Source organism: Paroedura picta, chromosome 3, assembly GCF_049243985.1.
Source record: "Paroedura picta isolate Pp20150507F chromosome 3, Ppicta_v3.0, whole genome shotgun sequence".
Taxonomy (NCBI): domain Eukaryota; kingdom Metazoa; phylum Chordata; class Lepidosauria; order Squamata; family Gekkonidae; genus Paroedura; species Paroedura picta.
Window position 1 is genome coordinate 157689937 of NC_135371.1, and position 14742 is coordinate 157704678.

At 48.0% G+C, this 14742-nt stretch overlaps 1 protein-coding gene across 5 annotated transcripts in view; it reads left to right on the plus strand.

Annotated features, from left to right (window-relative positions):
- Positions 1 to 205: 205 nt before the first annotated feature.
- The window catches only part of GALNT6 (polypeptide N-acetylgalactosaminyltransferase 6), an 82367-nt gene continuing 67830 nt past the window's right edge, over positions 206 to 14742 (plus strand). The window contains exons 1-2 of one of the 5 annotated variants that reach the window (XM_077328909.1): positions 4186 to 4576; positions 5378 to 5440. The gene's annotated coding sequence lies outside the window, so the exon portion shown is untranslated. Of the gene's footprint in view, positions 410 to 4185; positions 4577 to 5377; positions 5441 to 14742 lie in introns of those variants that run through there. The other 4 variants (XM_077328910.1, XM_077328908.1, XM_077328911.1 and 1 more) reach the window with 4 other exon arrangements.

A 14742-nucleotide genomic window follows, 5' to 3' on the forward strand; every position in this document is an offset into this window, starting at 1 on the left:
AAAGCGTGCTCGTAAAAGATGCAGAAGTACAATGCATATTGTAATCAGAATGATGAGAGCAGAGGGGAAATGTCGAGTGCAGAAAATCAGCATCAACTTTCCTAGAGGCAACAAGTCATGTCTCTTTAAGGTTACACAAGACACTGTTAATTTGGTTACAATATAAAAGAATTGATTGGCCTTATTTCGAGGCTGCCAATATCATTAAGGTGCTTCCCCAACAGACAGAAAGTTGAAGAGCAATCTTATTACAATGCTCCAGACCCTAATTATTGGAAAAACCTGGAGACATTTTAAGACCACTCAGTCAAAACTCAAGACATGTTCTATGCCAAGTCATAGAATGCCATGAAACTTTAAGAATATTCAGATTGGAGGAACAGGGGGGTAGATCTGCAATTACTCCTTGGTAAGTCTAAAAAGTTTTCTCATGGCACATTGAGGGAATTGTAAGCAGCTCTATTTCAGGAATATTCTTTGCAGTTCACTACAAAAATATCTTTAGGATTATGAATCACCAGGAAGAAAAAAATATCTAGTGATGACAATCAAAACAAAATTGTGTGCTGTGGCCGGCCGTGGCCTTTCCCCCTGCATTTGATGCTGCTCAAATTAGCATTTATTATTATTAGATTTATTACCCACCACTCCCAGCAAGCTGGCTTGTGGTGGGTTACAACATTTAAAACCCCACAATAAAATATAAACCCAACTTAAAACCATTTTAAGTCTGATGTATGACTAACCCTCCCCCCACCCCTGTCTGTTCAACAACTCCCCTGTCCGACGCCTCAAGGGAAAGGATGTAATAGAAGGAGAGCCTGATGTCCCAGGCAAACTGAGGAGGGGCCCTCGATCTTATTGCAACCTGGCCTCAACCAAATGCCTGGTGGAAGAGTTTCATTTTGCAGGCCCTATGGAATTGTACAAGTTCCATCAGGGCCCTTAGTTCTTCTGGGAGTTCATTCCATCAGGTCGGGGCCAGAACCGAAAAGGCCCTGACCCTGGTTGAGGCCAGGCGTACTACATACCCATTGAGCTCAAGGCCCTGCAGGGGGGCATAAGGTAATAGGCAGTCCCTCAGATATGTGGGGCCCAGACCTATGGATGGCCTTGAAGGTGAACATCAAAACCTTAAACCTGATCTGGAACGCAACTGGGAGCCAGTGCAGCTGCCTTAGCACCAGCTGGATATGGGCCCTCCAAGGTGTTCCAGTGAGGACCCTAGCAGCTGCATTCTGCACCTGCTGGGTCAAGGACAAGGGTAGGCCCACATACAGCGAGTTACAGAAGTCAAATATATTTGATTAATATAAGTCATTTAAGGGGGTGGGGTAAGCCACCTTGAATCCCTGTTGTTGTTAGGTGCATAGTCGTGTCCAACCCATCGCGACCCCATGGACAATGATCCTCCAGGCCTTCCTGTCCTCTACCATTCCTTGAAGTGCATTGGGGGCAAATAGATTTTTAAATATAAAATCTATAATTGCAGAAAACAAACTGCATTCGTTTACCTCCAGCAATAATCACTACTTGTGGTAACTGAAAGATGCCACATTCTAAACCTTGAAGAAAATTCTTGTGCCTTTAAAATAACGTGAAAAATTTAGTTACTTTAGCAGAGTATGCTGATTCACAAGCTGCTCACCCACATAACATTTTTGTAGGTTAGATTACTGCAATGTGTTTTTGTGGGGCTTCCTCTGTCCCAGAGTTTGTTAGTCAAAAAACACAGCAGATAAACTGATGCCAAGGGAAAGATGTGCTAAAAAATATGTACTGGCTGCCTATCTGTTTCCGTGTGCAGTTTAAAGCACTGGTTTTTACCCTCTAGGCTCTAAATACCTTTGGGATCAGGGTAGTAAACCAACTGCTTCCTCCCTTCCTGTCCAGCTCATCAGTTATAAGATCCTCATCTAATTGGAGGCCCTGCCCATAGGAGTAGAAATTAGATCTACTTAATGATAGTTTCCCGACTGTGATATGACCTCTGACACAAATTCACCCTGGTCTAATGGCTTTTAAGTACAAAGCCAAATCATCGTTATTCACCCAATGTTTTTACTGAATTTTATCTCTTTTCCATGGTCTCCATCCACCATTGTGTTGGCTAATATTGCTGGTTTTAGTAGCTGCTCAATACCATCCTCCAGGTGGGACTTGGAGATCTCCTGGAATTGCAACTCATCACCACACTACAGAGATCAGCTCCCCTGGAGAAAACTGATGCCTTGGAAGGTGACTTCCATGGTATCCTATTTTACTGAGGTCCCTGTTCTCCCCAGGCACCATCTCCAAATGTCCAGGAGATCCCAACCTGGAACTAGCTACCCTATTTGAATTTGGATAATTCTGCATGGGTGGCTAGTGGCCTCCAGCAACCTTATTTGAAATGTGTTTTATTACGGCTGTTTTAGCTTATTGGGTTATTCCAACAGCGATTCTCCAATTTGGAATTGTGCTTTTGTTTTATATTGTTTGATGCCTTAGGCTGATCCTGGTGTGTCCAGTATCTCAAGCTTTAAAATAAATAAGAACCAGGTGATTTTTTTTTAAGGCAGCTACTGAACCTGAAATTCAAGACAGGCTATGTAAACATTGGTGATTTGTGGAGATTGTATAGGCTGGTTGCCTATTAAAAAAAAAAGGTACAGTAGTATATGGTTCCTGTTCTTTTGAGTATTTTAGGAAACACTACCAAGTGGAGCTCCTCTCCATTTTCATGAGAAATTCCTACTAATAAGAGGTATGTACATAACTTGAATTAGATTATAGTATCGCTCATCCACTGCAACCTGCCACCCCCTTGAGCCTTCACAGAATCAGCCTCTGTCAGATGGCTATCCAGCCTCTGTTTAAAAATTTCCAAAGATGGAGAACCCACCACCTCCCGAGGAAGCCTGTTCATGGACCAATCATGAGCCAAATTTCAGGTCCAATTAAAGACCTACATTAAGGACCAATTGTGTGTCTTTGGGGGGAAATGAAACAGATATTTTTCTTACCTGGAGACAAAGTGCTTCAAAAAGCTTCCCAGGTTTAATTTTTGTGTGGCAGCCACCATAGAAACGTTTTTTTTTTTTAAGCTGCCAGCCCTTTATATCAGGAGGATCACTTAGAAAGCTATGTTAATACATATGACTAAGACCTGGCCTTAGGGTTGCCAGCTCCGGGTTGGGAAATACCTGGAGATTTTGGGGGTGGAGCTGGGTGGGGACCTCAGTGGAATCTAGTGCTATGGAGTTCACCCTCCAAAGCAACCATTTTCTCCAATTTTCTCTGTAGAAGATGAGCTGTAATTCCGGGGGATCCCCAGATCCCACCTGGAGGCCGGCATCCCTACCTGGTCTACCCAGAATGCATGAAAAGCCCGCACCACACTACTATGTACTAAAAAGATAAAGATATCCTCTGTGCAAGCACCGGGTCATGTCTGACCCTTGGGGTGACGCCCTCCAGCATTTTCATGGCAGACTCAATACGGGGTGGTTTGCCAGTGCTTTCCCCAGTCATTACCGTTTACCCCCCAGTTTACCGACCTCGGAAGGATGAAAGGCTGAGTCAACCTTGAGCCGGCTGCTGGGATCGAACTCTCAGCCTCATGGGCAGAGCTTCAGACAGCATATCGCTGCCTTACCATTCTGCACCACAAGAGGCTCTTACTAAAAAACAAATGTTTTATTTTCAGGACGCTTTATACATGGGGGAACATTACAAATTTGACTGTTTTCCTGCTTGTAGTCTGAAGTGGCTAAGATTACCCTAACTGTCTAAATTGCACATCAGTTTCCCTGGGGGAAAGAGCAGATCCAGAGAACAAACCCCACCGCATCACATCCTCCCTCCACTCTAGGCTTGCCATCTCTGGGCTGGGAAATCCCGAGAGATTTGGGGGAAGAAGCTGGGGAGGTGGGTTTGGGATAAAACGCCGCAGAGTCCGCCTTTCAAAACTGCCGCTTTCTCCAGGGGAATTGATCTCTGCGGTCCAGAGTTCAGTTGTACAAACAGGAGATCTCCAGCCCCCATCTGGAGGCTGGCAAGCCGGCTCTCCACCCAAGCCCCGCCCTCTCCAGTCCCGCCCCCCTGATCCAACCCAAACCCACTACCACCATCTCCTAAAAGTACTGCACCTGGGATCCAGAACTTGTTTCCTAACTGGTGTATTTAAGGCTCCTTAAAGACCTCGGACAGACTCTATTCGCCGCGCCTGCAGAAAACCCGCTCGGGAATCCTCCAGCCTTCAAGCCTGTGGATCCTTTCTTTCCCTAACGGCGCCAGCCATCTTTCCCCCCAACCCGCCGCCGCCGCTGGCATCAGGAGCCGATGAGGAATAGGCGCGCGGCGGGCGCTAGGACCCAGCGTTGAGCTCCGTGCCGCGAGCCGGCCGGCGTTAGGACCCGGCGTGGGCCGCCTCACTGAATACACCTGTGCCCTGGGCGGCGGAGTTTCCCGCTGCCCTGCCCGGGGTCGGCTGCAGGTGAGAAGTCCGCTCGGCGCTGCTCGGACTCCACCCCGTGTGGCGGGCATGAGAGGCGGACGGCCGCCCCGCGCTGAGCTTGCGGCTCCTCTCGGCAGGGTGAGTGAGTCTGGCGGGGGCTCGGGTCTGCCGGGGGGGTGGGCTGGGGCAGGAAGGCTCCATCCCCACAAGAGGGGCTGGAGAGGGGTCGCCGACTGCGCCGTCCCTTGGGGATGAATGGGGGGGGCGCACTAGTAAACTCCTAGTAAGAGACGAGTTGGGGGGTCGGTGGGGAGGGGTCGGTTCCTCATTGAGGAAATGGATGGGGGGAGCGGGTTGGTTAGTTGTGGGGCTCCCCGGAGGGCGACTTGTGAGGCGCTGAAGAACTTTTCCTTGGCCGCGGCCAAAGCGCTTTCTACGTTCCCGCCGTGCTGAATGCGAGCTGCAGACTTCACGTTGGCTCAACCGGCGAGCGGGGACCAGATCGTGCCCTCGTTGGCGGCGCGGCGTCTGTGAAATCCGGACGGTGGTTTCTTCCCCTTTGCCCCCTCCCGTCCTCCTTCTCCTCCTTTCTCACCCGGTTTGTCAAAGGAAAGCGGGGGGGGGGGGGGATCACAGGCGTGACCCGCCTTAGGTCAAGTGCAGCTCCTTCGGCGTCCGTCCCGCTCCGGCTGCGGCAGAGCGATTGCACGGGTAGAGCCAGCCGCTCGTCTGAAAGAGCGCCGCTGACATAGGGGGCGCGTCTCTTGCCGGTCTCTCTTGGGTTTGGGGGGGGGGGGTCTTCTAAAGCTCCTGGCCAGAGATCACAATGGGACAAAAGAAAGGCACCATGCGAAGAGTCCTCCTTTTAAAACGCTTTCAGTTCTCTTCTAAAAGCGGCGTTTTCTCTCTTCCACCCCCCCCTCCTCCTCACAATCTTAGCGTTCAAAGGGTTCCTTGCCTTGAGGCAGCGTCCTACAGAAGCAACACGTTGGCAGCTCAAAGGTGCGCTCAGCATTGTGGTAAAGCGGCGTTAGACGCTGTGAACCATAAAATGGGTCTTGGACCGCAAGGGGTTTGGGCTGGACTGGCCCCGCTGGTCCCGTTCACGCTACGGACCAGGCAGTGGCTAGGCTGTGGGGTGACCTTTTGCCTGCTGATTTGGTGTTTCGTGGGTGTGTTTTTTAGATTAGTTTTGTCTGGCAGCCTTCAGGTTCCTTTTTATTGCAGCAGGATAGGTAGGGAGTCATGCCATGTTGTATATGTGTCAGCGTGAAGCTTTTTGCAGGATCCTAACTCTTGCCCACAGTCAAGTAACACCTTATTGGGTGGTGAGAGGAGCTGTAGTGGCTTCCGACAACAGCCATGAGGTTTGAACCAGAGATTTCCTGGTTCGGAGCTCAGCATGACCACACTGACTCACTGACTTTACAGCTTGCCTGGTTGTGAGACTGGCTAAGGGACCAGAGAGTGAACAGAGGCTCAAGCAAGGTTTGAGGAAGTTTGCTATGGAAGCTGTTTGTCAGTGGCAGGACTGGCACAGGCAGAGTAGAAACAGTGCCTCTGAGCATAAATTGTTCCTTACCACAGAGAAGGTTCATCCAAGGCAAAGGGAGTGGGGTTTTGGGGCTCCTTTTCTTTCCCCTAGTCTCTTTACAAGGAAAGAGAGTGGCACACAGAACCTGCCCCTCTATCTTTACCAGCAGCTTGAGACATCCGTAATCAACCAGATGCAGGTTTTGTGGGTATTATCACTAATGTCCACAAAGTGAACCTGCTGAGAGCCATTATGGCGTAGTAGTAAAGAGTAGTGGATTCTAATATGATGAACTGGGTTTTTGTTTCCCCAGTCCTTCATATGCAGCCAGCTGGGCTATTGCAGTTCTGTTAGAGCTGTTCTTACAGCAGTTCCATCAGAGCTCTTTCAGCCCCACCTTGGCTCACATGGTGTCAGTTGTGCGGAGAAGGCAAAGGTGTTTGTAAGTCGCCTTGAGACTCAGGTAGTAAAAAGTAGGATTTAAAAACAACTCTTCTTAAAATAGCAGGATTGGTAAAAGTGTTTGCAGTGCTAAAAATAAGGTATCAAAATAATAAGAAAAGCCTTTTTGTAATTTCAGTACTTTGGCCCACCGTGTGCAGAAAGTTCCTTCTCCATCTGAGGGTTTCTAAATTGCCCTAACATAGACCCTTCCCCTGACTTCCACTTGAATCTTCTGCATTACGTACTATGTTTGTTTACTCCTAATACAAATTTATGAAGCACACGCTACACATTTGTACGCCCAGAATGGTAGCAGGATTAGTCTGTTGCAGTAAGCCAGAATGCTGCATGATTCCTTTATTTTCTCTAAAGAGTTAGGTTTTGAGAGGATGTCTGCTGCATGCCTCTGTCTACAATTAGATATGGCAGTTCCAAGCTAGTGAATCGGAAGAGACCAGCAAATACTTAAGCAGAATACTTAAAATAGTCTGGTTCCTTTCATTCTCCAGTCTTTTTACAAGGAAAGAGTGTAGAGCTGTCAACTTTTAAACATGTTTACAAGATGTTTACATGATATGAATCTGTTTACCATGTATGTACTGCTGCGTGTGCCTCTGCATATAGAAATGTGTTTCTCAGTGCATGCAAAACTGGCACTAGAACATATTAACGTGTTATTTTTAAAAAATTTGTAGCAGTACTGATGTATGGGTTCAATAGATGTCAAAACCATGTTTCTTATTATTGGTTTAGTCAATACATTTGACATCCCAGGTTTGGCGAGAGATGTTTTTGTGATGGTCCCCCATTTGGGCCCACAGTTTGACTATTTTTGCCTGGTAAAAGTGCTCTCCTACTTGAATCAAGCTGCAGTAAAGCACTGGCCCACCATTTGTAAGGAAAAGAATAATGCTTTAAAGCAGCTGTCCCAGCCCTCAGTCCGGTGACCGGTACCGGTCCGTAGATCAGTCGGTACTGGGCCACGGCTCCTCCTCATCCCCCTGCCCGGTTGCTGCCCCGGGGGCTGCCCTGCCACTCTGCTGCCGGCTCACCTTTGGTGCTCTCCAGCGGCCGCCATGGCTGGGGCTCCCCTTTGCTGTGGCACTGTGCAGCTGCTGCTGGCAGCGCCCCCCAGCAAGCGGCAGGAAGTCAGGGATGCCGGCAGGAAAGCAAGTGGAGCAGGGGCTCAGGGGGCGGCGACATCACATCCCTCGGCAAAAGACTACCCCCCCCCTCCGGGCCTCAGTAAAATTGTCAAGCATTTACCGGTCCCCGGTGATAAAAAGGTTGGAGACCACTGCTTTAAAGCACCCTCTTCTACTGTTAAGAACACCTTGAAACATTCTTCAAGCTTTGAGAGATCCCAGAAGTGGCACAACTGTGCAGAATATGGTTGGGAAGCATTGCTGAGGAAATGTCCCCTTGGGGCCCTCCCCTTCCCATCCCCTCCAGGCCCATCATTGGCCACTGGGGGGGGGCAGGTTAACATGACCATATATGGTCATATCACAGATAAATGTTTAAAAATTAAAAAATATATATACAAAATTAACTCCCACCCATTCAGAAAACCCTTCCAGGGCCATGAAGAAACCCCAGGGTTTCACGAAAGCCTGTTTCAAAGAAACAGATTTGGCACTGATTTTTCTCTCTCTCCCTTTTGCATACAATATATTCCTAACGTGTATGTGCAGATCTGTGTACACTGAATACTGTCGGTGCATGTGCTTTCTGACTGGGAAACTCTCATTGAGGAATGCCATCACTGAGCCTGACTAGTCAGCTTGGTGTAGTGGTTAGGAGGGCAGACTTCTAATCTAGCAAGCCGGGTTTGATTCCCCACTCCCCCACACGCAGCCAGCTGGGTAACTTTGGGCTCGCCACAGTCAGTAGTAATATCAGGGCTCTCTCAGCCTCACCTCCCTCACAGGGTGTCTGTTGTGGGGAGAGGAAAGGGAAGGCAGTAATATCAGGGCTCTCTTAGCCTCACCTCCTTCACAGGGTGTCTGTTGTGCGGAGAGGAAAGGGAAGGCGATTGTAAGCCACTTTGAGTCTCCTTCAGGTAGAGAAAAGCAGCATAGAAGAACCAACTCTTCTTCTTCAAACAGGGGTGGGGTTCATTTCTGCTAGAAGAACCCTGCCAGTCTCTGGCCCACTTCTGTGATATGTGGAATTGCTCCTCCACAAAAATGGGCTGACCCTTTTCTAGAGATTGCAGTCCAAGTGTCTGACACTATTTCTCATTCAAAAGACTAGAATTGATAGACAGTGCCACCATACACCTCATCCTGTGAACCACTACAAAGGTGGACATTTGGACCTCACTCAGTCTCCAAATGAATTTACCACAACTATTGGGAACTGTTTCCAGCTGCCTTTTGTTTATTTATTCATTGCATTTATTCCCCGCCCTTCCCCAGAGGTTCAGGTTTGTATCTAAGCTTATTCTGGTGTGGAGAGTTCACAAGATGTCTGCTGCAAATTGGCTGTGAACGCAGTCACCTAATTGGTGGATTAGCCACGCTGGTCTCAAAGAGAAGGACAAAGTTTGTGTCCAGTGGCACCTTTAAGACCAACCAAATAACATTTTTCTGTTACTTTGAGAGCCTCTTGTGGCACAGAGTGGTAAGGCAGCCAACATGCTGTCTGAAGCTCTGACCATGAGGCTGGGAGTTCAATCCCAGCAGCCTGCTCAAGGTTGACTCAGCCTTCCATCCTTCTGAGGTAGGTAAAATGAGTACCCAGCTTGCTGGGGGGTAAACGGTAATGACTGGGGAAGGCACTGGCAAACCACCCCGTATTGAGTCTGCCATGAAAACGCTGGAGGGCGTCACCCCAAGGGTCAGACATGACCCAGTACTTGCACAGGGGATACCTCTACCTTATGCTACTTCGTTAGTCTTAGAGGTGGCCCTAGACTCAAACTCGGTTCTTCTGCTTGGCAGTGTGTGTGTTTATCGGGCGTCATGAATCTCGCCTGCTCAAGTACCTTGGCATATGAAATTGCCTCACATGCCTGCATGAACTGGGGCATAATCAGATTGATGCAAACATGATAAGGGTTATTCCATTAATAGCTCCTGGTGTCCAGGAATTTTAACAGGTGAGGCTTTCCTAGCATGGTATTGAACTTACGAGAGCTCTACTAGATAAATCAGCAAGCCTGTCTAAGCTTTTAAATTGGTTGAAATTGGTTTTCAAAGCACTGCCTCTAATAAAAAAGGAAATTCAAGGAAAACTCAACTGACCTACAGGAAAGGTGGTGCTGAATCAATCCTAAATCAAATGCAGTTGATTGTATCTGTTGCTTGATTGGACCTGTAGTTCTCTACAGAGGTACTCTCATCTAAGCCCCAGTGGATTTTAGATTGGGGTAACTGTCCAGAGCAGGGGTTCCCAACCAAAGGTCTGTGGACCCCCAGGGGTCCATGGGAGCTCCGGAGGGGGGTCTGCAGCTTTCCCCCTCCTACCTTAATGGACTTGGTCATAAGCTATGGAACTGGCTGCTTCCATTGGTCTCCTTCTCCCAAATGTGTGTTGTGTTGTGTGGATTCTGCTCCCGCAAGGAGGCAGAGCCTGCCTACCTACACCTGGCTTACATTGCTTCCTGTCACTCCACCGCTTACTCCTCCTTGAATCTGCCTGCTAACACAGGTGGTGATGTCACTTCCAGTGATATGTCACTTCCAGGGGCAAGACAGGGAGGCGTGCCTAGATGACATCTTTTCCCAGGCTCCTCAAAGGCTGAAAAATTATTTCAGGGGCTCCTCTGTGGTCAAAAGATTGAAAAAAGCAGGATCAGAATATTGTAGTGTAGATCTCTCTTGCTTATACAGCACAGTGCAGCTAGAAAAATACATTGCTTTGAAAGAAATCAAAGTCAAATAATGTTAAAAGGTGAAAAACCCATGCTTTTGCTTTAATTCAGTCAGTCAGTAACCTCGCTTTAATTCAAAACCAAAGTAAGCAGCTCTACCTGGGGGAGGGGAGAGATGTGAAGATCCAAATGTTAGGGCTTGTTCAGGAATAAAATGTAGCCATTCTGTTGTGAAGCATTTATTTTGTGTGCTCCTCTTCTCCGGCTTTAAAGACAGGTGAGCTACCACTTGGCTGTGAATCAGGTTCTAACCCTCCTCACCCTACTGCCACACTGGGCATCTTTGTTCTTGTTGTGTCTGTAATTCTACCGAGGGCCAAGGTAAGATCGCAAGCCTACATGGCACTCAGCCAGTGCATGGATAGATCCAGCTGCCGTTATCCGGTCAGCTTCAAGTGAAACTGACCAATACTGTGTAGTGGTGGGAAGATCTATTGTGCTGTACATTATGTATAAATTAGGGTTTTCGTGGAGTTTCCCTAGTTCAGCTTTGGTTCATGCTGAGGGTCACAATAAAGAGCTGAAATGAACTCCCGGTGTCCTGGAATGATTCTTCACTTTCTTTTTTCCATTGTAGATCCTGCTGAATTCAGATCAATTTGAACTCGGGTCTTCTATCTCCTCCCCCATTGAAACAAAGTTCAGAGCAGGGAGGGGCTCAGAGCAGGGAGGGGAGCCAAGGACAGCAGGAGTCTTTCTTTTCTTGAACAAGGGGGGGGGGGTGAGGATTGGAGACAGCAGAAGAGGGAGAAATAAGACAAATCTCTCCTGAGAGAAGTTAGCGCTTCTGGAGCACAGTCACTTTAAGACAATCCTTGCAACTGGGAACCAGGAGGCCTTTGAACTGATGCCCTGGCCAATAAGGGAAGACTGCTTTGCTATGAGGCATGGAGAAGGAAGTTAATTTGCAAAGAGATCTGCACACTTCCTGATGCCAATTTTTCAATTATCGAGTGTTATATCCACTTCTGGAAATCATGGGGGAACGGTAGGGTCATTCCGGATCAATCATGCATGTTGCAGAGGGAAAATTTAAAGTGCCCCAAATCAAAGTGGAAATCAAATTCAGGGTAGACGGCAGGGATTTATTCGGACTGGGAGTGAGTAAAAAGCCCCGTGCAGACTACACCCTAGTCTCTGAACCCACAGATCCAACAGTTCTTATATCACAAACGCTCCCCAGAAAAGACAGGCCTGGGGTCAGTCAGTGATTTTACCTATATTAACAGGTAGGAGATGATGGGTTTGCCACCAGTCCACCAAAGGGTCATCTGTATTTCCTGGATTGTATGCAGCAGTTTGTAGGGAGCAGGACTAACATGCCAGCAACCAATCTGAGAAATTTTGCTGAAGGCAACAAATCTGCAAGCAACTTGTAAGTTCTGTTAGGAGAGGTGTGTCCTGAACTGCTTGAAACTTGGTCTGTTGGAAGGTCTGTAATGGCTTCCAACCTGCACCGAACTACTCCGTATGCTCTGGCTTATCCCTTTCCCAGTATCTGTCTGCAAGGGAAGAGCTGAGGCAGGGAGGACTCCTAGAGCAGCTGTTTTGTATGCAGAAGGTCCCAGCTTTAATCCCGGGCACTTCCAGTTAAAAGGATTAGATAATAAAAACACCTGTGCCTGAGAACTTGGACAGACCAACTGGAAGTCAGAGTCATCAGTGTTGATATCGATAGGCCAATGGTCAGGCTGTAGGCTCCTTTCACGCACATTGGATTAGGCACGTTCAATGCACTTTAGTAATTGTTTGCCACTGGATTTAATCGGCTTGCAGATGATTGCCGAAATACATTATTCAGCATGTGCAAAAGCAATTAGCATAAGGCTGCTTCCTGTGTTCACATATGGTATCTGTCCCAAATAAAGCTGTCTGCAGTCTGTTTGGAGGACATCTGTTTGTTTGTTTTTAAAGGTCACATAACCTGTTAGGTTTTGTCATTCACTGGAGCAGGCTTTCTCAACCTGGGTTTGACGGCCCTGGAAGAGTTTCCCGAACGGGTGGGAGTTAATTTTTTAATATATATTTTTAAATGTGTTAAAACATTGGGTGATGCGACTGAATACGGTCATGATGACCTGTCCCCCCCCTCCAAAAATGACCAAGGATGGGCCTGGGGGGGTGGAAAAAGTGGGCATGTACACAGCTATGCTTCCCAACCATACGCTACACGATTGCACCATTTCTGGGGTTTCTTGGAGCCTGAAGAATGTTTCAGGTGTTTCCCAATGGTTAAAAAAAGGTGAGAAAGGCAGCATTAGGGAAATGACAGCTGAGCCAGGTTTGATTCCCCGCTCTTCCACATGCAGCCAGCTGGGTGACCTTGGGATCTCCACAGCACTAATAAAGCTGTTCTGACCAAGCAGTGATATCAGGGCTTTCTCAGCCTCACCCACCTCACAAGGTGTCTGTTGTGGGGAGAGGAAAGGGAAGGTTATAAGCCACTTTGAGACTCCTTTGGGTAGGGAAAAGCGGCAAAAAAAAAACATCTCCTCTTCTCGAGCATCGGAACAAGAATTGCAATGCCTGGGATTGAATAGAAGCAGAGTCCAGTAGCCCCTTTAAGACCAACAAAGATTTATTCAGGGCGTGAGCTTTCGAGTGCAAGCACCCTTCGTCAGACTAGTTCTAAAAAGCTCCATGGATTACTAGGAAGACTGGAAAGTTTGAAATAACAGTACATTGTACGAGGGAACAGTACAGAGAGCAACGAGGATGATCTAGGGCCAAGGACCAAGCCCTATGAAGATAGGTTGAGGGACTTGGGAATGTTCAGCCTGGAGAAAAGGAGGGTGAGAGGGGACATGATAGCCCTCGTTAAGTATTTGAAAGGTTGTCACTTGGAGGAGGGCAGGATGCTGTTTCTGTTGGCTGCAGAGGAAAGGGCACGCAGTAATGGGTTTAAACTATAAATACAACGATATAGGCTAGATATCAGGAAAAAAATTTTCACAGTCAGAGTAGTTCAGCAGTGGAATAGGCTGCCTAAGGAGGTGGTGAGCTCCCCCTCACTGGCAGTCTTCAAGCAAAGGTTGGATACACACTTTTATTGGATGCTTTAGGATGCTTTGGGCTGATCCTGCATAGAGCAGGGGGTTGGACTAGATGACCTGTATGGCCCCTTCCAACTCTATGATTCTGTGAAGAAAACCTTTTTTTATTTAAACGAACTCAAGCAGTTGGCAAACAGCAGTGCCAGCCCCATGCACACGACTTGGGGAAAAAGCTCCAGTAAAGAAACGTGCATTGGGACAGGATGGGCATTTTCCTTTAACTGTGCCGGAGGTCTGGCCTGTTCTCAATGTGCAACTTTAATGCAGGTAGCATAAGCTGAGATCCTTTAGTCTGTTGGTGTGGTGATTTTTTTTTTTTAAGTTCCCATGCTTGTCTTCTGGGTGGCCAGAAACCAGTGCCGAAATTAACCTTGGTGCTAGCCTGCCTAGAAAAGTCAGCATTCATTAGCTGCCTAAAGATAACAGCCTGCCTTGCACAGAGTTGGCTGGTGCCTGGCAGAACTGATTAGATTGCTTATGCTTAATATTGACTGATAGTGGAATGCGGAAAGTGGCATAATTAGAACGTGGCACCGGCAAGCTCTTGAGCTAAATCTGTCCCTTCTTGGCTTCTGTCTAGAACAGGAGTGCCCAAACTGTGGCTCTCCAGATACCCAAGGACTTACTGGTAGGGGCTCATGGGAATTGTAGTCCATGGACATCTGGAGAGCTACAGTCTGGCCACCCACGATCTAGAACAGCGGTTCTCAACCCAGGGGTCACAACCCCTTTGGGGGTTGATGGACCCTTTTTCCAGGGGTCACCGAAGCCACTGCCTTCCTAAAGGCGCAAGGGTTGTGCCTTCCATCCGCTGCGCCAGCCAGCTCTGCACAGGCATGCGGGCAATGGCTGGTGTGCTGATGCCGCTCCTCTGTGCCATAGCACTGGCCGCCTTGGGCTTCTGTGATCACCAAAGTGGCTGGAGCGCACAACGTTATGACCTCCTTTGGGTCACTGAGCAGGCGGCGGCGGTGATGGCCTCAGCAACCCAAAAGAGGTCGTGCCATCAGGTAGGCTGAGAGCAACTGATCAAGAATGATGGGATAAAAACATGTAGAGATGGGAGCTGGGAATCCCCTGGCATCATAGCTCATCTCTAGGCAACAGAGCAGTTCCCTGGAGGAAATGACTGCTTTGGAGGGTGGATTCCATAGCATTAGGCTGCACTGAGGTCCTTCCTCACTCCAAATCCTGCCCACTCCTGGCTCCACCCCCCAAATCTTTAGGTATTGCCCAACCTAGAATTGGGATATATGTGGTGACTCTGTAGGATTGGGAACTGGATTCCCTACCCAACTCAGAGCTGGTGATCCTAAAAACACGTATAGCCAAAATGTCCTAAAACTCAAGGAGCCAAAGGCTACAAAACATCTCATGACTCACTAAGTTGCAGAAC